We start from the raw sequence: 25,854 nt of genomic DNA on the forward strand, positions 1-25,854 counted from the left end.
CCATTCCCTCAATTAAGTAATATTTACTGAGTGCTTCCCGGGGTGACTAAGATGGATCTTGGCCTCTGTCCTTGTAAAGCTTACAGTGTAGCACAGGAAATGGATACTGAATAATTACACAAGTGATTAAAATTCATTCATTCATTCAGTAAGTTTGTTGAGTTTCTGGTGTACCAGGTGCTGCTCGTGGTGCTACAGGCAGGAACCAGAAAGACAAAAGTCTCTGCCTTACTGGCCCTTACATTCAAATGAGATACACGATAAATCAAATGAAAACAAGTAAATTAGGTAGCGTATTAGAGGTGGTAAATACTGTGAGCAATAGAGCAGGGAAAGATGATTGGGAGTAGTAACTGGGTGGGGTGGGTGAGTGGGCGCCAGTTGCAGAGAGTGGGGTGCGTGAAATGAAGATTATTGATGGGTTTCGAGTTAGTGACAAGGAGTTGGAGGGGCTGAAGGCCGTGCAAGCAACTGGCAGGCCAGTTGGAGGGATCATGTGTACGTGTGTGCGTATTGAAGTGACTGAGAATCAGGACGGGAGTCGTGTAGGAGAGATGGCCCGTTATCCAGGAGCTAAAATCATCAAGAAATGAGGGGGAGTGACATGGAGGTTGGTGCTTGACAGCAGCAGTGAGGGGTGGAGGGTGACAGGGCCTGATGACACGAGATTGAAGACTGGGGAGTTGGAGGGGAGAGGGAAGAGACTCGCAGCAAGGAGCCTGGTGATCGGCTGTGAAAAATGCCTGCAGGGGAGGTGCCGTGTCCCCTGAGGGTGGATCACAGGGGCGTCTGGCCGGGGAGAGAGAGGCTCAGCAAGGCTCCTGCGATATTGTGATTTATAAGAAGAAGCAGATAATTGGTCTTCGTCCTGTTCCTGGCACAGAGCTCCTGAAACCCTTGGAATTTCCTGTGAAGAGAGCCCTAAAAGTGTCTTGTTAGGTTGAGGAGGTGACCTTTAGAAAGCACCTAAGTATGGGGACCCAACTACATGATTGTTGTCATTCAATTGCTCAGTCGTGTCTGACTCTTTGCGACCCCATGGACTGCAGCACCCCAGGCTTCCCTGTCCTTCACCAACTCCCAGAGTCTGCTCAAACTCATGTCCATTGAGTCAGTGATGCCATCCAACTGTTGCTCTCTTTTCCTGCTGCCCTCAGTCTTTCGCAGCATCAGGGTCTTTTCCAATGAGTTGGCTATTCATATCAGGTGGTCAAAGTATTGGAGCTTCAGCTTCAGCATCAGCCCTTCCAATGAATGTTCAGGGTTGAGTTCCTTTAGGATTAACTGGTTTGATCTCCTTGCTGTCCAGCGGACTCTCAAAAGTCTTCTCTAGCACCACAGTTCGAAAGCACCAATTCTTCAGTGTTCAGCCTTCTTTATGGTCCAGCTCTCATATCCGTTCATGACTACTGGGAAAATCATAGCTTTGACTATAGGGACCTTTGTTAGAAAAGTAATGTCTCTGCTTTTTAATACACTGTCTAGTTTTGTCATAGTTTTTCCTCCAAGGAACAATACATACATACATAAAATTTTTTTTTAAGAGATGTATAAGGATGAATGTATTTGCCCAGAGACCCGTCAAGGCCCTCAAGAAGGCTCCTGCCTTAACATGGTGGCCTGGGATAGAGGGTCAGGGAACACAGGTGTGGGGCCTCACTGGGCACGCACTCGGGAAGGGATCCAGAGGTGCGTGTTGGGCTTAGGTGTTCCAGGTGACTCCCAGCTTATCGCTGTATGTGCCCTTGAGTAAATTATTTCATCTTTTCCTCCTGTTTTCCTCTGTTAAAATGAAGACACAGGCACTGACTGTCAAGGTTGCTGGGAAAAAGGAGGTGAGCTGTGTTGGTCAGTGCCCAGAACAGTGCGAGACAACCACAGATGATCAATACACACCAGAACCTCTGCGAAATACCTTTTCTGAGGTACTGCTGATACTGCTGGTGGTATGGATCTCAGCATTGCTGTAGGAACGGAAAGCCATCTCCTGTTTAAAAGCCAGATCCTTTGGGACAGGAGCACGAATTGCACCGAAGGTGTGCCTGTGTTTGTGTGCTGCGCTAAGTCATCTCAGTCGTGTACAGCTCTTTGCAGCCCCATGGACTGTAGACTGCCAGGCTCCTCTATCCACGGGATTTCCCAGGCAACTATACTGAAGTGGGTTGCCATGCCCTCCTCCAGGAGATCTTCCTGATCCAGGGATCAAACCTGTGTCTCTTGTGTCTCCTGCATTGGCAGACAGGTTCTTTACCACCTGGGAAGCCCATGAATGTGCACGGAAGCCTGAAAATCTGAGGATGGAATCTTGAGGCGGATAAAAATGGAGCAGAGAGAGGTCTACACAGAGGCCATCTGGGCCTTCAGAGGGGACGGGCAGTGTGTCCTTGGCACATGGGAAGTAGTACGGCTGTTCCAGGCCAGACTCTGGGCACACGTAGGCCCCAACTGTCTAGACACCTGCTGGCTGCCTGTTTCTGCTGGAAGTCGAGTATCAGACCTTTTCCAAAAGGGGAAAGAACCTGTAGAAGATCCAGTCTGATAAATAGCGCCCATCTGATTCATCAGAGCAGAGCACAGAGGGATAGGAAAACACGTCGTTCTTCTAATAGTCACTTCTTTCTATCTACTGAAGACCCACCAACGCTCTGTACATTCCCTACCAAACCTGAAGAAGTATAAGTGGAACTTGGCTGTTTGCTCTAACACTTTTTTTCTCTGTCTCTGTGTTCCTTCTCTCTCAGCCCTTTCTGTTTTTTTGTTTGTTATTTGGCTTGCAGGATCTTAGTCCCCTGGCCAGAGGTAGAACCTGGGCTATGGCAGTGAAAATGCTAAGTCCTAACCACTGGACTGCCAGGGAAGTCTCTCATCCCTTTGTTAACACATTATTGACCAGAGATATATTAATGTTTCTTTTGTTACCCAAACATTATTGACCAGAGACATATTAATATGTTTTTAGAGAGTGATATGATTAACATCACTGTGGGTGAACTTGTTAGAGCTTAAATTTGATCAAGGGTTCATCATACATCTCAAGACTGTCAATATCATTCACATTTTGCTGCGTCAGGTTTTCATTCCAACCTCGTGTAGATAAAAAGGTGAGTTTATTATCGTAAAATTTTCAAAAATGACGCATCATGAAATTTTGAGTGAAGAAAAATTTTCAGTGAATTTCATGTAGATATTTTCTCTGATTGTCCAAGTTATGTATATACTAGTGTCTCAGAAGATGATAGTTCTTCAGAATACAGTTATTCAGATGATGTGAATATTAGACCAACAAAAAGACAAAAATTACCTTAGCGATTGATTCTGATATGGACAGTGAATGTGAAACAGTGCTGGAGAAGGCTCCTTTGCCTCTACAATCGAAGACAACATTTCACAAAAATTAGACTTTACAGGTGTCTCAGGTATAACTTTTGAATGTAATAGCCTGCAAAGTGTTGGTGAAATAACAGAATTAATATTTTGGCTGGCCAAAATAAGAATCGCCAGCCATAGTTTGCCTTAGTTCCCCCTGGTCAGTAATGAGTTAAGGCATGTTTTCTGGGTGCCGAGCTCTGACTGTGACACAGCACATCAGACGTAGTCCTGGCCCCTGCACTTACCCCAGTAGGACTGTGCTTTCTGGCCAGGCAGGGCACCCTGGAAAGGTTATCTGCACAGCACCTGGGATAAAGGACAGAGTTGCTGGTGGGAGCCACAGGCTGGGCCTTCTGCTGACCTGGTGCAGCCTGGAGCTAGAGGCTCAGTACCACGCTGCACACCTCTGTGTGTGTGCATATGTGTGCACACACTGTGTACATGTGCACTTGTGTGTGTGTGTGTGTGCTGGGAGGAAGACAGTCCCTAGCAGTTCTCCTGTGGGGAGGGGGTCTCACTGCTGTCCAGCAGAGATCTTCTTCTCTGCCCTGTGAAATTTCATAGGGTTGTGCTTGCCAGACAGCACCCGGACACTGCGGGCCCTCTGGGACATGGGTTCACTGAAAACTTGGGCCACAATTTCAGGTACTTCCTCTACCAGAGTCCGCAGGGGTTCTGGAAATAACCTGCTTCCTGGTCAAGGGGGCTCACAGCCCAGTGTGGGGTACAGCACGCCTGCAGCCACCAGAGACAAAGAAGAGCCACATGAGGGCCACGAGGGAGACACCGAGCTGGGCTCCAGGGAGGGACTCTGGGCTGGCAGTGGACCCAGGTGCCTCTGACAGAGGAGGCGGCGTTGCACTTTGATTTGAAAGGTGGTGGGGTTCTGACCAGTGGGGGTGGCCTAAGTGGTCGGGGGATGCCCATGAATGAGAGCATTCCAGGGAGAAGGCACAGGGAGGGACAAGCAGAAGCTTCTGTTTCGTTAATCCTGTAGGCTGGCACAGGGGTTGATGGGGAGGAGGAGACAGAGGCCAGTTGAGGTCGTGAGTTTGGGCTCCAGTGGGGTGCAGCACACTGCCTTCACAGCCCCTGTGTGAAGAGCCAGGCAGGGTGGCCACCTGTGGTTAGTCTGAATGGAGTGCAGCTGACTCCGTGTAGTACAAGAGAACCCAGCACAAAAAGGCTTTCTTAACTCACGTATCGCTCATTTGGGGCCCTCAGTGCTGCCTTTGAACATGGCCTCAGCTCCTCCTGGGCCAGCAGACACCTAAGGCTGGGGGGGTCTGTGGAGCTGCGGGTACAAACTATTTCTGTGCTCCTTCAAATGCCCGTGTTTATTTTTAAACTTGAGCCTTTGTAAGGCAGGGATGTATCATGCCAGCTCTGCTTTTGAGTAAAAAAGGTCCCCTTGGGCTGATGGAACCTGCAAAAGATGCTCCCCATCTAAAGTTGTCCCTTCTCTTCATTTAGTGTCCTGGTGCATGTATGCGAGCCTTACAGGGAAGGCCACAGAAGTAATTTGCTTTAAAATAAAAAGAATCCTAGAAAGAGGAAACCCGCATGCAGGTTGCCAGTCCTGTAACTCGCACTGGCAGATCGGTGTCAGGCGCAGTGGTGCTCCGACAAGGAGGGTCTGTGTGTGTCAGAGGCAGGCGGGAGGTGACAAGCTGGGACACCAGCCTGACCCCTGCCATCACCACCCTCACTTCCCGCCCATAAGAGCCCGCAGAAAAGGGACTTAGAAGAGACCATCTGTTATCTTTTAAGCATGTGCAAGTTATAACTGAAAAATTAATGAGATTAACATAGAGTTCAAGATGGAGGACTCAGCACAGTGTTTCTTTCTACCTTTCCTCCCCAGAACCCATTAAAATGATAATAAAGAGATTATTAAAAGTATAATCCTATGACAGCAAAGTGAATGGGAGGGAATTAACAGCAGCTGAGAGACTGGAACAAATTTCTGGATGATAGAAGGCAGGTAGAGGCATGGCCATGTCAAAAATGTTGTAGAGACACCCAGAGCCCAGTGGGCCCAAGAGGAGGGGCCGATCTGCCCCGCAGAACCCCAGAGAGCCTCCTGACCAAGCCTGTGAGTCCATTCCAGAGCAGGAACAAGGCGTGGTGCTGAAAGCTGGGATGTTTTTCTTTTTCTTTTTTTTTTTTTGATTTTTTTTTCATATAGCCCATTTTTAATGTCTTTATTGAATTTGTTACAATATTGCTTTAAAAAATTTTTTCTTTTCATGTTTTGGGTCTTTTTGGCCTCAAGGTATTTGGGAACTCAGTTCCTCAACCAAGGATCGAACCTGCACTTCCTGCATTGGAAGCACAGATTCTTAACACTGGACCACCAGGGAAGTCCTAAAAGCTAGAACTTTAATGGACGGTCTCAGGAGAAGATGAGGACAGGTGGACTTGGTTGGCAGAGGCAAGGCTGGGGTGTGGGTACTGGCATTCTATCAATAGAATAAAGCCTTGCACCTGGAGGGGTGGGATGGGTAGGGGTGGGAGGGAGGCTCCAGAGAGAGGGGACGTATGTGTAACTTAATGGCTGATTCACGTTGTTGTACAGCAGAAACCAACGCAACACTGTAAAGCAGTTATCTTCCAATTAAAAAAAAGAAAAAGGAATAAAGCCTTCCTTGGTCCTGCGTGAATCTGGGGTCAATGGATGGTGTTTGAAGCCCTGGTGCCTGCTTGGTTAGGTCAGCTAGGGAGGGCACGTGGAGTGCTCTCATGCTGAGGAGCCAGGAAGAGGGAGAGCCAGCAAAATAAATGTCTAATCAGACAACGTGGGCACAGGACAATAGATAGTAAAGCCGGGCCTTCAAGGCTCTGAGGGAGAATAATTTTTTAACCATTGAAAAAAAAATTTTGTATCCACTGTCTCCCACAGATGTCAGGCCCTAATCACCGGAACCTGTAGTGTTACCTGATAAAAAGGTCTCTGGAGGCAATTAAAGAAAGGATCTTGAGATGAGGAGCTCAGTGTGGATTATCCCTATAAGCCTGATGCAATCACATTCGTCCTTATGAGGGAGAGGCCAAAAGAGATTTTACTGCACATAGAAGAGAGATGGGGATGTGAGCTCAGCAGAGGGAGACCTGAAGGTGGAGGGACAGGTCATGGTAGCCCTAGCAGCTAGAGAAGGCCAGGTGGTTGGATTCTCCCCTGGAGCCTGTGGAGAGAGCTTCCTCATACCTTGGTTTTAGCAGTGAAGGTGATTTTGGTCTTCCTACCTCCAAGCTGGGAGATGATAAGATCCTTTAGTTTTTAAGAAATGTTTATTTCTTTATTTGGCTGCCCCAGGTCTTAGTTGTAGCATGCAGGATCTTCGATCTTTAGTTGCAGCATGCAAACTCTTAGTTGCGGCAATCTAGTGGAATCTAGTGCCCTGACCAGGGATCGAACCCCCAGACCCCTGCATTGGGAGCACGGAGTCCCAGCCACTGGACCACCAGAGAAGTTCCAAAATCCTGTAGTTTTTTCTTTGGGTCTTGGTCCTGGTTGGTCCTCATTGCTGTGTGCACCTTTCTCTACCTGCAGCGTGTGGGGGCCGCTCTTTGCTGCAGTACACGGGCTTCCCATCGCAGTGGCTTCCCTTGTGGTAGAGCATGGGCACTAGGCCAAGTGGACTTCAGTAGTCGTGGCACACAGGTTTAGTTGCTCCTCAGCATGTGGCATCTTCCTGGACCAGGGATCAAACCCGTGTCCCCTGTATTGACAGGCGGATTCTTATCTATTGTGCCACCAGGGAAGTCCCAAGACCCTGTACTTTTAAGCCACCCAGTTAGTTGTAGTTTGCAGCCCCAGGAAGCAAATACACTGAGCCAGTCTCATCCAGTGTCAGGGGACAGTGAAGTCAGTTATAGGTATACAAGGACTTAAGATTTATTTCCACTCATTCTGATGATCTGTGCCAGCCATACAAGGGTGAAGCCTAGTAAGGAGGCAGCTGGGGGCAGAAAGAGAATGGATGGCTTCCGGGAGCCTGAAGAAAAGAACTTCCAGACAGACGGCTGTGAGTGGGCCTCAGAAGCACCCAGTCCAAATTAGAACTGGAAGCCGTTGGCTCCAAGAATAATACCTCCAGGACAGAGACTGGAATGGATTCCAGGAAACGTTCAGAGAGAACAAGAAGCTGGAAGACACGAGGGTTATAGGAACATGGGCTGTTTCTTTTCTCAATAGGAAAAAAAAAGGCAGTAGAAAAACTCCACAAAAAATAAAAAACAATTGCGAGCATGTTGTGATCCAAATGTGAAGCACACTGAGATACCACCTGCCTTGAACAGTGGGGAGCATGCTGGCAAGGAAAAGCTTCTCTTTAAAAAATAAATTTACTTATTTATTTGGCTGTACCCAGCCTTAGCTTTAGGATCTTTAGCTGCGGCATGTGAACTCTTAGTTGGGGCTTCCTCAGTAGCTCAGCAGCAAAGAATCTGCCTGCAATGCAGGAGCCACAGGAGACGCGGGTTTGATCCCTGGGTCAGGCAGATCCCCTGGAGGAGGAAATGGCAACTCACTCCAGTATTCTTGCCTGAAGAATCCCATGGACAAAGAAGCCTGGCAGGCTACAGTCCATAGGGTCACAAAGAGTCGGACACGACTGAAGCGACTTAGCATGAATGAACGAACAAACATATGCACAAACTCTTAGTTGTGGCAGGCAGGATCTTAGTTCCCCAACGAGGGATCGAACCCGAGCCCCGTGCATTGGGAGCACACAGTCTTAGTCCCTGGACCACCAGGGAAGTCTCAAGAAGCTGCTCTTTGACCTGGATGCTGGGAACTTTTCCCTCTGAGGAGTGCTTGACTCCTGACTTTGAACTGTACAGAAGGAAATAGAATCCCAGTGCATTTCTTGGCTCTGCGGGGAGCAGTATTTATATAGTCACAGTCACGCTCTCTTTTTAAATGGTGATGTAGTGCTCTATTGTGTTCATATGTTGACTGCACTCTTCCTGGTGCTGGGTATTCCATTTAATTCCTGCTTGCCTTTGACTATTTTTTTTTTTTTTTTTGGTAACTAATGCTGGAGCTGTGGTCACTTTGACCTGTGAAGCCTCTTTGTGGGGAGTATTGAAGAACTGAATTGTCAGGTAATGTGTAATTACATACAATGGGGGGAGGTGTCCTGGATGTAAGTGTGACTGTGAGATTCCGGAGGGAGGTGGTTACTGGACTCATCGAGACTGTCCCCATGACTGGGCCTTGGTCCTCCTGGATCGTGTCCTGGCGAGCAGCCTGGTGCTGCTTCTGAACTGCGGCCCGTGGGCAGAAGTGGGGGCAGGTACATGGCCTTACAGGTTTGGTGCCTGTGGGAGAATCCTGAGCTTATTTACATGCCGACAGAAAGGCTCCAGAAACAAAGAGAGCTATTGTTGTCAGCAAGGTCAGAATTGCCCAATCTTCTTGATGTCATGCACACATAGAAAATATTTGTACAGCTCACGGATAAATGCATAAGACTGTTCACAGTCAGAAGTGGCCCATCCAGGTCCTCCAGTCACCCCAGGGTCTGCTCTGCCCCCAAGGGTTGAGGAGATCTCCTTGTCAACAAGCCACTTCCTCCCAACCCAGTGACATCCTTGTACAAATGAGAAGGAAGACAGCTTCCAGACACCCACTCTGCCAGGCAGTAGACATTGTCAGTGTGCCGACCTTTTATGAGCACGGTGATGAACAGATGCCCTCTGGGCTCTGTGCTGTGTGAACCTGTGGCTCAGCATACCTGTGGCCCGATTGAGGATGCTGCTAGGAAGACGGCCAAGGGCCTGAACTGCTGGGGAGCAGACGGAGGCTGGAGATGCTCTTGCCATCTGCTGGCATGAAACTCCTGGGGTTCTGCTGTTCTGACAGATCTGAAGGTGGGGACACCTGGAATAGGGCTGCAGGGAGGTCAGATGTGGGCGCCAAGCCCAGGAGAGACACCCAGAGGAGCATCTGGGGGCAAACCTCTGGGCATCGTCATACAGCAATGGCACTTGAAGATGTGGACGTGAGTGTGTGTGAGAGCTCCACGGAGGAAAACTCAGGAACAAGCAAGTAAGGCCCTGTGGTCCATCCCATGCCTCTGCTAAGACAGGGCCTGATATTCAAGTAGGACATAGAAACGAGCCTCCCGTGGGTTCGACAGCTATCCTGTCCCGTGGCTCGTGGGCAGGGACCCAGCCTGGTCAGGGATCCCAGGCAGTGACCTCTGGCTGCCATACCGGAGCCCTCAGCTCTGCCCCCTCGGGTGCTGGCATTCTCCACCAGTGTTCTCTCGGTGCCTCTGCCAGGGTGTGCTGTCCAGCACGGTGTTTCATTCATCTGTCTGTCTGTCCCTAGGGCCGAGGGTCATGTGATTTATTTTTCATTTATTTTATTATTATTTTGCTGCACTAGGCCTTTGTTGCTGGTCTTGGGCTTTCTCTAATTGCAGTAGGTAGGGACGACTCTTGGTTGCCATGTGTGGGCATATCACTGCAGTGGCTTTTCTTGTTTCAGAGCACAGCCTCTAGGCAAGCAGGCTCAGTAGTTGCAGTGTAGTAGTTGCAGTTGCCCTATAGCATATGGGATCTTAGTTCCCTGACCAGGGATTGAACCCCTGTCCCGTACATTACAAAGCAGATTCTTAACCACTGGGCAACCAGGGAAGTCCCCTGAGTGTTAGATTTTTGAAGGACTTTTAAGAGTGCAGATAGAGGTCCAGACTTGGGTGCTCGGGTGATGAAGGGCTCTAGCTACCCTGCCTGCTCTCTGCCCCGGGTGGCCTTGGGAATCCACTGCCCAGGTGTTCTCCACAACCCCGACTCTGAGCGGCCACGAGGAGTGTAGGGTCCACTCCTGTAGAGCTCTGGCCTCGGCAGCTGTCCCAGGAACATTCCCTGGAACTGAAGGAGGCCTGCTTTGAGGCCCCCACATCTGAGCTCTTAGACTGGCTGAGCTAGTTATAGTTTTTCCCTTGACATTGTGGGAAATACTAGAAAGGAACTTTTGCTTTCTTGGGCACATCTTATGTGATTTCCACATTGCATCAAAGCCAAATCGTTTAGTTGAGCAAATATTTTGGACTTACATTGTGTATCCAAACCAGTTTCATGGTGAGTGCAGCCATGAAATTAAAAGATGCTTGCTCCTTGGAAGGAAAGCTCTGACAAACCTGACAGGGTATTAAAAATCAGAGACATCACTTTGCTGACAAAGGTCCATGTAGTCAAAGCTATGGTTTTTTTCCAGTAGTCATGTACAGATGTGAGAGCTGGACCATAAAGGAGGCTGAGCACCAAAGAAATGGTGCTCTCGAACTGTGGTGCTAGAGAAGACTCTTGAGAGTCCATTGGACAGCAGGAGATCAAACCAGTTAATCCTAAAGGAGATCAACCCTGAATATTCACTGGAAGGGCTGATGCTGGAGCTGAAACTCCAATACTTTGGCCACCTGATGCGAAGAGCTGACTCATTGGAAAAGACCCTGATGCTGGGAAATATTGAAGGCAAAAGGAGAAGAGGGAGGCAGAGGATGAGATGGTCGGATAGCATCAACGACTCAATGGACATAAATCTGAACAAACTCTGGAGACAGTGAAGGACAGAGAAGCCTGTACTGCTACAGTCCATGGGGTCGCAAAGAGTTGGATATGACTTAGCAAACTGAACAGCAACCACAGTTGTGCGCACAGGAGAGAGGTGCATTGCTCGTGCATGTCAGAGTGAACTCACTGTGGCTTAAGAACAATGGATTTATTATTGTTTGCTAGGTTTCCTTAAGACACACAGTGTTTCAGCCTCGTAATATTATACTAAACATGTCAACTTACTTGGTACTGGGACTTGTTGCTGTCCCCACGGGGGCAGGTCCTCCCTGCTTGTGTCTTTGGTGTCACGTGCAGTGTCCTTGGGTACAAAGAACTGTCCATCAATTCCCACCCAGGGGCCTGGGAGGGTAGGAACCATGCCCCAGCTATTTCATTATTTCCCCAAGACAAAGGGCAATTGTTCTTCTTTAGGCTCTTTGGGCAGGTAACTAATGCACTTGGCTTTTTGGCTGGAATCCTAACAATTCTTGAGAGCACCTTTGTGAAATCCTGCTGATTAGAAAGCTCTCTGGCAGTTATATGTGACTTCAGTCCATAAAGAAGTGAGAAAACAAATTACTCTTTCATAAATACTGCCTGGAAGGTTAAAATCTTTCCATAAATGGGGTCCACAAGGATGATATGAATAATAAGTGACTACTTCTTGGTTCACTAGGTTGGAAGTGGATTAACTGTGAGTTAGAACCAAGCCCAAACAACCACTAAACCCGAGGGTTCTGACTTTTTCTGGGGTAGCTGGTGGTTTGGAAATACCCAGCCAAGCTCAGAGGGCCCCTTGGGATCTCAGTTCTGTTGGTGCCAAATCCCCATCCAGCTTCAGTCATTTCTGTTCCCTTGTGATCTAAACTTTTTAAGGAAAAATAGTTTATTGAGGTATACTCTTGAGTGCTCAGTTGCGTCCAACTCTTTGCAACCCCACAGACTGTAGCCCACCAGGCTCCTCTGTCCATGGCATTTCCAAGGCAAGAATACTGGAGTGGGTTGCCATTTCCTCCTCCAGGGGATCTTCCTGACCCAGGGATCGAACCTGCATCTCCTGCATTGCCAGACAGATTCTTTACCACTGAGCCACCTGAGATGGCATACCAAAGTCTGTACATAATTGATGTACACAACTTAGTGAGTTTGGAGATAAGAATACTGTGTGAAACCATCACCACAGCCTACGCCATAAAGACACCCATTCTTTCAAAAGCTTCCTCATGGCCTTGCTTATTATTTGTGTATTTGTGATAAGAACACTTAACAGAAGATCTACTCTTTTTGCAAAATTGTAAGTGTACAATATAATATTAATTGCCGGCCCCATGCTGGTCAGAGTTTGGTGGGTTTTTTTTTGGCTGACCACCAGGGAAGTCCCTATATGAAGTTCTAAGAGCACCTCTCCCTCTCCCTCTGTCAACCATGGTGTTTGGAGTCCTATCACACCTGTCTTGTTTGGTCTGGGTAGTTCTACACTTGACCTCTAGGTTGGAAAGCAAGCGACTGGCCTCTCTTGCCCAGACACGATCTCAGGTTGTAGGAAGGCTCATTGTCTTTACCTCGCATGCATTCAGTAACCCTAGTGTCGCTCTTGCCGGAGACAACGCCGGCGCTGTGGTCACCATCCCATGGTCTTCCTTGTGCACTTGTAGGTCCAGAGTCCCCTGGATTCAGAGGCAGAAGCCATGGGGGTCTTGTTCCTGGGGTGTTCCTATGGAACTGCAGAGTGGATGATTGCTAACTTAATATATATACTAGTGTACACATTTATAAGAATAAGATCATAGAATGATGCTTTCCTGTAATCTCTTTTCACTTTAATACTGTATATTCTTATTAACAATCTATAGTGTTAGTGTTGGCTAGCTTTGGTCAGAATTCTGGAACATCTGAGTTCTTTTTGTTTTGTTTTCTCTGAATAAAGAGATTTTGAGTGACACCAGAGCCTTCAGGGTCTAGCTAGCTCTGTTCAGAAGGATAGAGGACACAGACTGGACTCAGCAACACCTGTTGGCCTCCTTATTCAGTAGCTTCTGGATGTAAGTCATTGAACTATAGTTTAATGAAGTTGAGAGTATATCACAATGGATAAAGAAAAAAAGAATACCTTTCCATCTTATTAAATACTACAGTTTTTAAAGGATGAATGGTATGTCTTGATGGGTCTATTATACTTGATTTAAACAATCCCTCACTTTGGAACGTTTAGATTATTTACAAGGGGTATGTGTGTGTATGTAATAAACAGCTCTTCAGTGACTGTCCATTTGCCTGTATACTTTGCACATCCTCATTTATTGCCCTTGAATAGATTACTAGAAGTGGAGTTGCTGGCTTTAAGAGAATGCAGTCATGTTTTTTTTTTTTTTGGCTGCACCGCACAGCATGTGGGATCTTAGTTCCCTGACCAGGATTCAAACCTGTGCTGCCTACAGTGGAAGCACAGAGTCTTAATCCCTGGACCACTAGAAGTCCCAGGAGAATGCAGTTGTAAGGCTTTTGATTCACAATAATAAATTGCCTCCCAGAGCATTCTCTCAAGTCACACCCCATTAGTAGTGTAAAAGAGACAGATGCATTCCACTCTAGCAGGCTGGATATTTTTTTAATCTTTTTTTGTTATTGTGGTAGAATGTACACAACATATGATGTACCATCTTGACCATTTTTAAGTGTGCACTTCACTGGCGTTGAGTGCTTTCACGTTGTTGTGCAGCCATCACCGCGTCCATCTCCAGAACTTTGTCAGCAGAGAAGTGGGGTTTTTTTTGGTTTTTAGTCTGTACAATTTGATGCTGGAAAGCTTCTCACTGTTTTAGCTGACAGTTCTTTTTTTACTGAGAAGGTGCAGCTTGTGGTCAAGTGCTGTAGACACTGGGTGTCTCTGCACTGCAGTCCTCCGCATGGTCAGAGCTGCCTGAGGCTCCGGACAACTCCCTCCGTGAAGCCCCGCACCCCCAGCCTTGGTACTGGCCAGCTTCGCTGCCCCCTCTTGCCCAGGTTACCCACCTCTGCTCCACCTGCCTTTTCAGTGCCCACCATTTGCAGTTTTCTCTCCCATGCCTTTGAGCTGTTCTTCAAGATTGCCCTTTCCTGCCTCATCCACCTTAGGCCCTCTCCATCAGTACTCCCTAGGAGCTGTTCCCGGTGAATTTAAGGTTCTTGCCTCGTCTCAAAATAATTTGGAGACAAAGCAATAGTAAGAATTGGATTTATTTGGAGAGAAACACATTCCACAGGCAGAATGTGGGCCATCTCAAAAGGCAAGAGGCCCTGAAATATGGCACAGTTAGCTTTTATGGGCTGGATCATTTCATAGGCTAATGCGTGGGAGGATGATTCCAGTTATCTGGGGGAAGGGGTGAGGATTTCTAGGGATTGGGCCAGTGCCCATGTTTTGGCCTTTGATGGCTGGGCTCAGAACTGTCATGGCGCTGGTGGGCGTGTCACCTAGCTTATGCTGGTGTGTTGGGGTGCACGTAGTGAGGCTCGGGGTCCACCAAAAGTTGACTCTTCTGCCATCTTGGATCCAGTTGGTCCTTGCCAGTCTTTGTCATGTGCTGTGGCCGTGTCATTCTTTTAAAGATTGTGCCCTGCCCTCTTCCCTCCCACTTCAGCAGCACACTCTGCTACTGTTGTTGGAAAATATACAGAATGTAAGTTCAGCACTTGAACCCCTTCTAAGTGTTCTCCCAATTCATCAGCATGTAGACCATTCACAGTGTTGTGTACCTGTCACTGCCGCCTGTCTCCGAACTTTTTCATTCACCCAAACAGAGGCTCTGAACTCATTAAGCAGTAATGCTCATTCTCTCCTGCCCTCAGCCTGTGGAAATCACCATTCTACTCTCAGTCTCTGCCTTTGATGGTTTGATTCCTACATGTGGAATCATACAGTATTTATCCTTTTGTGTCTGACTTATTTCACTTAGCATCACAATTTTCAGGGTTCCTCTGTATTGTAGTATATGTCAAAATTCCATTCCTTTTAATGTCTGAACAGTACATTCCATTGTATGTGTGTAACACATTCAGTTTATCCATTCACCTGTTGGTGGACATTGAGTTGTTTCTGTCTTTTGGCCCCTGTGCATAATGCTGCTATGAAGATTAATGGATAAGTATTTATTTGAGCCTTGAATTTCAGTTCTTTGGGGGGTATATACCTAAAAATGGAATAGCCGGATCATACAGTAATTGTGTTTAACTTTTTGAGTAACTGCCAAACTGCTTTCCATAGTCCCAGCACAGTTTTTGAGTAAGAGACCAAAAGAGGTAGCACGCAAGTCTCCACAGCCTGAGGGACTCTACCGTGCAGGGAGCCTGGACTTAGGAGTCCAGAGAAAAGGGTCCAAGCAGAGTGGGATGAGAACCATTCCTAAGACGTGCAGAGCTTTGCTGTGTGATCACCGTCTGCCTGTCGTGCTAATAGTTTACTCTTCTAAGCAGTGGGTTCTGCAGCTGTAAGGTAGGTTAGCCAGAGAGAGGGCTGCTGTTTGGGTGAAACCACAGAAGCAAGAACAGTGACCGAGACAAGGCGGGCAGGAAGGTGGGTTCCTTGGGCTATCAGTACAGGTCAGGCTCCCCATCTCTACCAGCAGGCATCATTGGCCAGGAGAAGGGGACTTCCAGCTTCATGCGAGAAATTTTGGAAGGATCTAGTGCTCTCTTCTTGTAACTCAAGCCTCTATGAGATGGTCACGGTGGCCTGGAAGCAAAGTAAGAACTGTGGACATGCTCCTGAGGCACCGGGCACTTCTGTAACCACCTCTCCCCCATCCACAAGGGTGCTGAGCTTCAGCTCTGCCTAGGCCACTCCGTTCATGTGGAGCATGGCAGAGCCCCATGGAGCATCTTCCTAGTCTTTGAAATACGGCCCACCCACCATCTGCAGGTTTGCTTGTATCTCTCGAGGTTGCCTTCTGTAAAAAAAAAAAAAAACCATTTGGTTTGGTATTTACTGAACTCCTTTCTTGCCCCTTTCTAAACCCCCATTTTCTGTGTTTTTAGTATTTCTGAAAGCATTAAAAAAAATCCTCCTGTTAATAAAAGACCCCAAGAGGGACTTCCCTGGTGGTCCAAGTGGTTAAGACTCTGGGCTTCCACTGCAGGGAGGCGTAGGTTCAATCCCTCATTGGGGAACTAAGATCCCCAGGCTGCATGGTACGACTGATCAATTGATCTATCAATTGATCTATAGAAAGAAAGAAAGAAAAGAGACGGTAAAATAGGCAGCCTAGCATGAGGTGGGTTCCTCCCTGGGACAGCAGTGACCCAGGAAAGACAATGGAGGCCCAGAGTGGGCATGCATTCTGTCTGCCTGGGGAGTAGGTCACCTTCAGTCAGGTGCACCACTGTTCCCCTGGAGATATGCTAAGTATCCATTGCCCTCCATTGCATGCCCACTGGGAGGGCTGTAATAAAAAGACAGTAACAGATACCGGCAAGGATGCAGCACATTGGAACACTCATCCAGCACTAGTGAGGGGACAGAATGGTGCAGCCTCTTTGGAAATAAGCCTGGCAGTTCCTCAAAAAGTTACACACAGAGTCACCATATGACCATATGACTATTCCACGCCTAGGTATAAACCCCAAGAGCCAAGAAAACATGTCCACATAAATCTAGTACACAGATAGTCGTAGCAGCATTATTTATAACAGCCAAAAGATGGATACAGTACAAATGTCCATCAGCTGATGAATGGAGAGACAGAATGTAGTATATGCATGCAGTGGACTAATAGCTCAGCCATAGAAAGGAATGAAGTACTGATACATGCTACATCATGGATAAACCTTGAAGACCTTGTGCTCAGTGAAGAAAGCCAGACACACAGAAAGCCACATATTGTGATTCTATGTATATGAAATGTCTAGAACAGGCAGATCCATAGAGATAGAAGGTAGATCGGGGTTGCCTGGGGCTAAAGGAGGGAGGAATGGGAGTGACTGCTAATGAGCATGGGGTCTAGGGGTGATGAAAATGCTCTGAAATTAAATAGTGGTGATGGTTGTACAATTCTCTGAATAAACTAAAAACCACAGAACTGTACACTGCAAAAAAAAAAAAAAAAATTTATTTGGCTGCACCAGGTCTTAGTTGTGTCATGCAGGATCTAGTTCCCTGACCAGAGATTGAACCCAGATCCCCTACACTGGGAGCACGGAGTCCTAACCAGGGAAGTCCCTGAACTGTACAGGATGAGTTTTATGTTATCTGATTTATAGCTCAATAAAAATAATTTGAAGATATCCATAAAATACAAATTTTTTCAGTTCTGTATTTGTGTGTGTTTGTGCGTGTGCCAAATCTGGCGACTCTATCCTTGCCACCTACTTTTCGTAGATAGCGTTTTCTTGTAGTACACACATGAAGTATCTACTCGTCTGGGAGACAGGCTGATAGTGTAGATGAATGCAACGCAAATGCTCTTTTGAGGTATGTCTGCACCTTTGGTTTTGTATTTTACACTTTTGCAGTTGACTTGGCAAGTTACCAGCCTATTGACACTGTGTGATTCTAATTTTAAACAAGAGGTTCCTAGGAAAACAAAAAGAACTTTCCCTCCCTGAACCCAAATTCAGAGTGGTAAGGTGTATATTTAACCAGGGTTGGCTTTCCAGATGGTGCTAGTGGTAAAGAATGTGCCTGCCAGTGCAGGAGATGTAAGAGACTTGGGTTTGACCCCTGGGTTGGGAAGAACCCCTGGAGAAGGAAATGGCAACCCACTCCACTATTCTTGCCTGGAGAATCCCATGGACAGAGGAGTTTGGTGGGCTGCAGTCCGTGGATTCACACAGTCAGATATGACTAAAGTGACTTAGCACACACGCATGGCTTCTAGAACTGGTACCAGGATCCCTGTTGCTGCTGCCTGGGGAACCCAAAAGAAAAAAAAATGAACTACAAAACCAGTTTGCCATAGTACTCTTTGCCAGGAGAGGGAAAAACAAGTCCCAGGAGGAAATGAACCCTGAATGTTCATTGGAAGGACTGGTGCTGAAGCTCCAATACTTTGGCCACCTGATGCGAAGAGCCAACACTGGAAAAGACCCAGATGCTGGGAAAGAACAAGGACAGGAGGAGAAGGGGGTGACAGAGGATGAGATGGTTAGATGGCATCACGGACTCCGATGGACATGAATCTGAGCAAGCTCCCGGAGATGGTGAAGGACACGGGAGCCTGGTGTGCTGCAGTCAAGGGGGTCACAAAGAGTTAGACACGACTATTGACTAAACAACAATAACAAAGGCTTATAAACAAACTTTTTAAGCTATGAAAAAATTTTGTTAATTATGAAAATGCACAGGTATTCTTTTTGAAGGTTCTTTTCTGTTTAATTTGCTGATGATAACAGGGAGAGAGTGCTAGTTCTCTTTGGTGGTATGAAGCTGTCTCAGGTGGAGAAGGGGATTATCTTACCCACAGTGATGTCTCACACCTGTAATTAACATATCACAATATTCCTTTAACAGGCTGCTATTACTAACAAAAAAGTGCTTTGCAGACATTATCACATTTAATCTGAGAGCAGACAAGGCTTCTGTTAAGGTCAAGGGAAGTGACTTGACCAAGGTCATACAGGTGATCAGGTCCTCCTTGGGTGCATGTACTGTTCCTAAACCGATTTTCCCCTTATTCTTAATGAAGAGAAGCAGCCCTCCTCCTCTTCAGCTGTGTCTCTGACAGGTAGACAGAGCCATGAAAGGAACTAGAATTAAAACCAAACCCATAAAAAGGAACAGATTTGAGTAGTGAGGTGGGTGAACCTAGATCCTAGATCCTATTATACAGAGTGAAGTAAATCAGAAAGAAAAAAACAAATATCATATATTATACATACAGAATCTAGAATCTAGAAAGATAGTACTGAAGAACTTATTTTCAGGGCAGGAATAGAGACACAGGCGTAGAGCATGGTCTTGTGGACACAGAAGGGGAAGGAGGCGGGGGGACAAATTGAAAGAGTAGTGTTGATATACATACACTATCATGTGTAAAATAGATAGCTAGTGGGAAATTGCTATATAGCACAGGGGCCTCAGTCCGGTGCTCTGTGAGGACCTAGAGGTGGGGGATGGGGTAGGGTGAGTGGGAGGACAGTCCAAGAGGCAGGGGTCATATGTATCTGTTCTGTTCAGTCGCTCAGTCATGTCCGACTCTTTGCGACCCCATGAATCGCAGCACGCCAGGCCTCCCTGTCCATCACCAACTCCCGGAGTTCACTCAGACTCGCCTTCATCGAGTCAGTGATGCCATCCAGCCATCTCATCCTCAGTCGTCCCCTTCTTCTCCTGCCCCCAATCCGTCCCAGCATCAAAGTCTTTTCCAATGAGTCAACTCTTCGCATGAGGTGGCCAAAGTACGTAGAGCTGATTCACATTGTTGTACAGCAGAAACCAATTGTACAGCAATTATACTCCAATTAAAAACATACCATTAAAAAAAAAGAAAACCCAAACCCTGTTATGTCCTTGGCACGAAATGGGCACTGTCAAGTCACTTCAGTATATATTTCAGATGTCCATCACTCTGTTTTCCTTTCCTGATAAAGGTTGGACTGTTATGTGGTGGGCTTTCAGGATGATATGGAACCAGTGGATTTTTGCAAAGCTTAGTCAGCCTGAAGGACCCTGGTCCAATGCTTTTCCCTGCTCCCCTGCTGTTTCCCTGCCCTGGTCCTTCATCTTTGAGGATGGCTTCTCTTCCTGCCCCTGTCCTGGATGCCTCTCAGCTGGTCCATTTTCTCCTCTCTCCCTGGGGACTCTCCCTGAGTGATTTCATTTACCTGTGATTATTTTTTTTTAATTTATTTATATATTTGGCTGCTCCAGGTCTTTAGTTGTGACACATGTAGGATCTTCAGTCTTCCTTGTGGCATGCAGGATCTAGTTGTGGCGTGCGGGATCTAGTTCCCCGACCAGGGATCAAACCCAGGGCCCCCTGCATTGGGAGCATGGAGTCTTAGCCACTGGACCACCAGGGAAGTCCCCCACCCCTGATTTTTATTCAGCTGTTGCAGTGGGTTTCCCAGTCTAGTCTCCTAACCTTGCAGTCACTCCAAGTAGGGGTCCCAGTTGCCTTCTCACATCTCTTTTAGATGGTTCATAAACAAGGTCCACTGTTCAGGACTCATATTTCCTCTCAACTGCCCAAGCCAGAAAACATGGTTCTTTTTTCTCTCTTATCCTTTGCCACACTTGATCTTACTAACAAACAAACAAAAACAGCTTTACTGAGCTATAACTCTTACACCATACAATTTACTTATATAAAATATACAATTCATTGTTTTTTACCCTATATTCAGAGCTTGTGCAATCATCAAAACCATCTCACTCTAGAACATTTTTTCCTCCTCCAAGAAACCCAGAACGTATTATTATCAGTCACTCCCCATTCTCCCCACTTTATGTTTACTATAGATGAATACAAAAGCCCTCAACACTTAAAATTGAGAACATTATTTGTTCAGTCCTGTAAGAAAGTAATATCTGCTTAGTATTAGGAATGATGTTGACGAGTCATGTCTTCAAAACAGACATGGCATGAAGTCTTCTGTATTTTGTTTTCATCTAGTGTAACAGGAAAACCTCCATGCACAGACATGTTACAGCATAAGGAACAACACTGACTGCTTCTTGGGCAGTGTTTTGCACTCTCTTGAATTAGCTGTCCCAGGAATCATTAATCATTATGGCTTGGCGGCTCGCCACCTGGCTTTTTAGAAATCATCCCTTGGATGTTTTCTGATTCTTGGCTTTTGGGGTTCACAGCACGTGAATCATAAAACTCTGCTTTGAGGACTCCCATCTTTCACCATAGATTCCAGGGGAGTGAGTTCTTTAGTGTAACTGTTCAATATGCTGCATATAGAATACATCACAAATAATGTTGAAATCCTAAAACTGAGATGCCTTCCACATGTTGGTGCAGTGGCTGCTTTGTAAGTGTAGGTCACACGTGTATGAGGCTCAAAAGACAGGTGTTGGTGATTCCTCTGAAGCCTTGGGTAGAGAACACAATCTCTAAACGATGATATCCGATAATTGTGAGAACAACAATCCAAGTGCATTTAACATTTTTCCTACGTATATATTTCTTGGAATGTATTTGGAAGAGAAAATAGCTTTGACTTAAATTGGCCATGGAGCACAGTTGGAGACAGTGGCCCCTAAGAGAAAAACCGATTTAAAGAAATCTAAAGAGTGGGTCATTCAGTGTTCCCCTGGCTTCAGCCCACCCTCAAGGCCTTGTCTCTTGCCTCCCCTTCCTGTATCCCTGAGTGGCGCTTGCCAGTCTCTGAGCACACCTGTCACGTCTGCAGTCATTTCCCCCTCACATGCTAAACCCCGATGATTTCCTGGGTTCCGGGCTGGGTTAGAGGCGGGGTTTGGAAGAGGGAGGGGGGTTTCTGTGCAGGAGTAGCAGGGTGCCATTTGAACACAAGATGGGATTGCAGTGTTTCTGGTTTTTTTGTTTTAAGTATTTATTTGTTTGACTTTGCTGGATCTTAGTTGTGGCATATGGGGTCTAGTTCCCCAACCAGGGATCAAACTGGGCCCGCTGCATTGGGAGGACAGAGTCTTGTGTGTGTGTGCTTGTGTGAGTGTGTGATTCTAAGGTCTTTATTTATTGTACAATGTGTTGTGATAGTTGACATTTTAAATAAAAAATATCTTGAGAACTGGGTCTTTAAAAAAAAAAAACTGGAGGATAATTACAATGTAGTGTTAGTTTCTGCTGTATAACACCGTGAAGCAGCCATGTGTACATGGGTCCCTTCCCCTTAGGCCGACCTCCCACCCCTGCTCCATCCTACCCCTTGAGATCGTCGCAGAACGCTGAGCTGAGCTCCCTGTGCCGGGGAGCAGCTTCCCGCTAGCTGCCTGTCGTACACGTGGCGGTGTGTGCACGCCAGCGCTACTCTCTCAGTTCGTCTCGCCCTGTCCTTTCCCCACTGTGTCCGAAAGACCGTCCTCTAAGTCTGCGTCTCTGTTCCTGGGGAGGGTGGAGTCTTAACTGCTGGAATACCAGGGAAGTCCTGGTATTGCAGTGTTGCTGGTGAGTTTTGTTTTATTTTCTCCCTTGATCCTCTCCTTGGTCTCATCCTCCCATCATATCCAGCATCCTTCAGAGAAGCCCCAGCCACCCACCCCCATGCAGATATTCGCCTTCCATCATAGATTTGCTTTTCTGAGATTCTGCCTCTCCCCCTCCCCACGACTGGGGTCCTCTCCCAGTGCTCTGGGCCCAGCACCCCTTTCAGACGGTGCAGATCCTTTCCCAGAGCACATGGTGATAGACCTGTGGGCCCTCAGCCTGTGAACCAGCCCCCGAGCTCTGTCAGACCCACATCACAGGAGACCCGCAGGAGGACGTGGGCTGAGAGCTCCTGAGAAAGTGTCAGACCCTCTCCCATAGAGCTAGCGTCGTCATGGAAGCCTGGGAGCATTCATCAGGATGCTTGCCTCATTCTGTTCCCTGATGTAAATGTGACCCGAAAAGGGGATCCCCAGTCAGTGGAGTAGGAAGTTTGTGACAAACGTGACTTATGTGATAGCTCTCATTTATCAGGTTTGTTAATCTGGGCAGTTTGGGGGCAGGTGGAAATCCCTTTAACAGAATGGGTCTGCTGTGACCCACTTGAAGGAGCTGAGACCGGGCAAGGAGACGGATTCTGGCTAAGGTGCAAGTTTTCTCCAGGGAGGTGCCATTCTGTTGTTCTAAGAGGGTCTAGGGAATGGTTTCCGTGTCCCCATTGATGGATGGTACTGCCTGCATTGTATACTTAATTCCCTGCACGTCTGTTTCTAGATTCTTTCTGTTCCATTAGTCTGTCTGTTATTTGCTCATACTTCTTATTTCATTTGCTGGAACCATATCATAATATATTTCAATATCTGGCTAAATTATGGCTAAACCTCCTCATTGCTCTTCATCTTCAGAATTTTCTTGGCTATCCTCTCATATTAAGTCTTCCACATGAATAACTCTGTCTAGTTCTAAAAATAATTCTGTTGATACTGGCATTTTTAAGATGTATATATAATTTAGGGGTAATTGACATCTTCATATTGACCTTCCCTTGTAAGAACATGATTTCTTACTTATTAAGGTTTTCTTTTGTTTGCCTGAGAAGTTATCTTTATTTTTTCAGAACAGATCTGGCTTCTTAAATAGATTCCTAGAAATTGGATCTTTTTTACTGCTACTGTAAATGGAATCTTTTATTTATTTTTATTTTTTGGCCATACCGTTCAGCATGTGGGATCCTAGTTCCCTGACCAGGGATGGAACCTGCACTCCCTGCATTGGAAGGTGAATTCTTAACTACTGGACCACCAGGGAAGTCCTAAATGGGATCTTTTAAAATCTATTATAATGTCTATCTGGAAAGGCTATTGATTTTATTTTTCTTTGGTAATTTTTTACTTAGTCACCTTACTGGATTTTATTATTCATAGTCACTTCTTCAGTTGATTTTTTTGGGTTTTCCAGATGTGTGATCCTATTATCTGCAAATAATGATAACTTTATTATGGGGATTTTGTATGAAAGTAGAATTACAAGATACTCGTCAGTTTGGTAGGTTCTTTTTATGAAAGAATGTGCTAGAACCTTTTGTCCATTATTTCCTTTTTCTACCAGATCTTTTTCCTAGGCTTGGGGCCTTGACCCTGCCAGCAAGGGCCTGTTGGCCTAGATGTAGATCGAGGGCGGAAAGCTTGGTGAGCCACCTTCTGTTCCCACATGCCAGGTGCTCAGTCCAAGGCCTGTATCTTCAGAGCATGAGTTAGATGTCTCACAATGCTGTGGTGGGGACTTCCCTGGTTATCCAATGGTTAAGAATCTGCCTGCCAAGGCAGGGGAAACAGATTCAAATCCCTGGTCCCGTAGGATCCCACATGCTGCTGAACAACTGAAGCTCGTGCACCAGAACTACTGAGCCCCAACAAGAAGAGTCACCGCAGTGAGAAGCCTACACACTGTCACAAAGAGTAGCCCCTGCCCGCCCCAACTAAAGAAAGCCAGCCCAGCAATGAAGGCCCCGCACAACCAAAATAAATAAATTTTAAGTTAAAAAAATAAATTTTTTTAAAATATGCTATAGTAGGACTCAAAGTACTAGTGGAAGGCCAGTCAAAGGGGAGGATGCTTTAGCCCCAGTGAAGGGTATGCGCATGGTCCTGTGAAAATGCAGGTGCTTTGGTTTGGAGGTGCTAGCAGAAAAGCACAGAGCCTGTCTGGTGAGGGAGCATGGCCAGGTGCTCAGCACCCGTGGGTCACTCTGATGCATCTGGAGCTGGTCCTGTGGGGCACAGAGCCAGGGAGGGTCCTCAAAGCTGGGTGGACAGTGCCACACCCATCAAGGTTGGGGCTGAACACTTCTCTTGGAGCTGAGTGAATGATGTGCACAAGGATCTAAGACCCAAGGAAGATAAACTAATGAGGGCATCCTAGGAGACTTTGGAACATGTTTAAAGGGCTGTAAGATAATGACTGAATGGTTTGTTTTCATTCACATCAGACAGAAGTCAGAATAATAAGGATCATGAGGTTTTACAAGTTCATATCAGGAAAAGCCTAGTGAGCATTGCAAGTGAGAGATTATAATAAAATATCACTTTACTTTTTTTTCCTGCAAAAAGTAGTCATGCCAGTTCTTTGCAGAATCATTTCGCATGGAGCCAGAAATCGTTCATTGCAGGAGTGGCCTTTCTGCTGAGCGGTTTTCATATTCCAAACATACATATGTTTCACAGTGTCTAATTATTCTTGGGGACAATTACTGTCAGGTTCCCAAATGTGTTCAATGAGCAGCAATTGGTGTTTATTCAGCTCTAAAAAGACTGTGCAAGGGAACAGTAGGTTATATTGTCTGCCTAAAGGAATGGTTTGCCATCCGGAAACATCTGCTTTCTATTTAAAGCACTGAAGAAGGAATGGGGGTATATTTCAAATATACTCCCTAAGCATCAAACACCAAAGAAAGGAGAATAAAATTGGGTATGAAGGTAGTTTCTGTTCTCTGATATACACTCTTCGGCGTTTCCCTGCTGGGAAGGAAAGGTGGCCTCCTGGCATGGACAGTTGTGTTTCCTTTGAGTTTTTCTATTTATACTGATTTGCACACTTATAGGAACTGACTTCTGTGTCCTAGTTCCAGCTCTTACTTTCTCCGGTAGGGCACGGTGCTCTTTCCGAGTTGGGGTCTGCTTTTCTGGATTTTTGTGGTGAGGTTTGCACTCTGATTTGCCCATGAAGATGTAAAGGTTTGCTGTCCACGTTGCCTGAAATCATCCTGCAACTCTCAATTTCATTTTTTTTCTTTTAAGTATTTATCTGACTTTACTGGGTCTTAGTTGTGGCCTGTGAGATCTAGTTCAGTGACCAGCGATAAAACCCAGATCGCCTGCAATAGGAACACAGAGTCTTAGCCATTCGACCTCCAGGGAAGTCCCTACCTTCACTTTTCTATGTAGTGAATGCTACCCATTCACAGCTCTGTCCAGAGGGTTGAGTGAGAATATATGCAACATATACCAGCTAAATATTAACTGACTTTCCTTTCCATCCTATCTTTTTCTTCTTTTTCTTTAAATACCATTAGATTTTTTCTTGTACTTTTAAAAAATATAACTTTTATTTATTTATTTATTTGTCTGTGCCGGGTCTTGGTTGAGGCATGTAGGATCTAGCTCCCTGACCAGGGATGGAACCTGGGTCCCCTGCATTGGCAGCACAGAGTCTTAGCCACCGGACCACCAGGGAAGTCCCTAAATACCACTAGTTTTTTTAATTTTAGAAAAATAAAACAGAACTCCCCCAGAAGCCAAGGACTTGGTTATTCGTGTAGAAATCCCAGTACTGTGGGTAGTTTCCTGGGCTCAAAGCTCTGCCACAC

At 46.3% G+C, this 25,854-nt stretch overlaps 1 protein-coding gene and 1 long non-coding RNA gene across 4 annotated transcripts in view; one reads left to right on the top strand and one right to left on the bottom strand.

The window, feature by feature from the left end:
- The window catches only part of HOMER2 (homer scaffold protein 2), a 126,953-nt gene that overhangs the window by 60,447 nt on the left and 40,652 nt on the right, over window positions 1–25,854 (top strand). The window contains exon 1 of one of the 3 annotated variants that reach the window (XM_040257534.1): window positions 8,130–8,478. The exons of the other annotated variants lie outside the window; for them this stretch is intronic. The gene's annotated coding sequence lies outside the window, so the exon portion shown is untranslated. Of the gene's footprint in view, window positions 1–8,129; window positions 8,479–25,854 lie in introns of those variants that run through there. 3 annotated transcript variants of the gene reach the window in all.
- On the bottom strand, window positions 531–9,266 carry LOC120875621. Its single transcript, XR_005724001.1, has 3 exons — window positions 9,255–9,266; window positions 8,964–8,966; window positions 531–704 (listed from the first exon to the last, which is right to left on the bottom strand). It is a non-coding gene; the product is annotated as an uncharacterized LOC120875621 (long non-coding RNA).

The sequence above is a fragment of the Oryx dammah genome, unplaced genomic scaffold, assembly GCF_014754425.2.
Source record: "Oryx dammah isolate SB20612 unplaced genomic scaffold, SCBI_Odam_1.1 HiC_scaffold_16, whole genome shotgun sequence".
Classification (NCBI taxonomy): Eukaryota; Metazoa; Chordata; class Mammalia; order Artiodactyla; family Bovidae; genus Oryx; species Oryx dammah.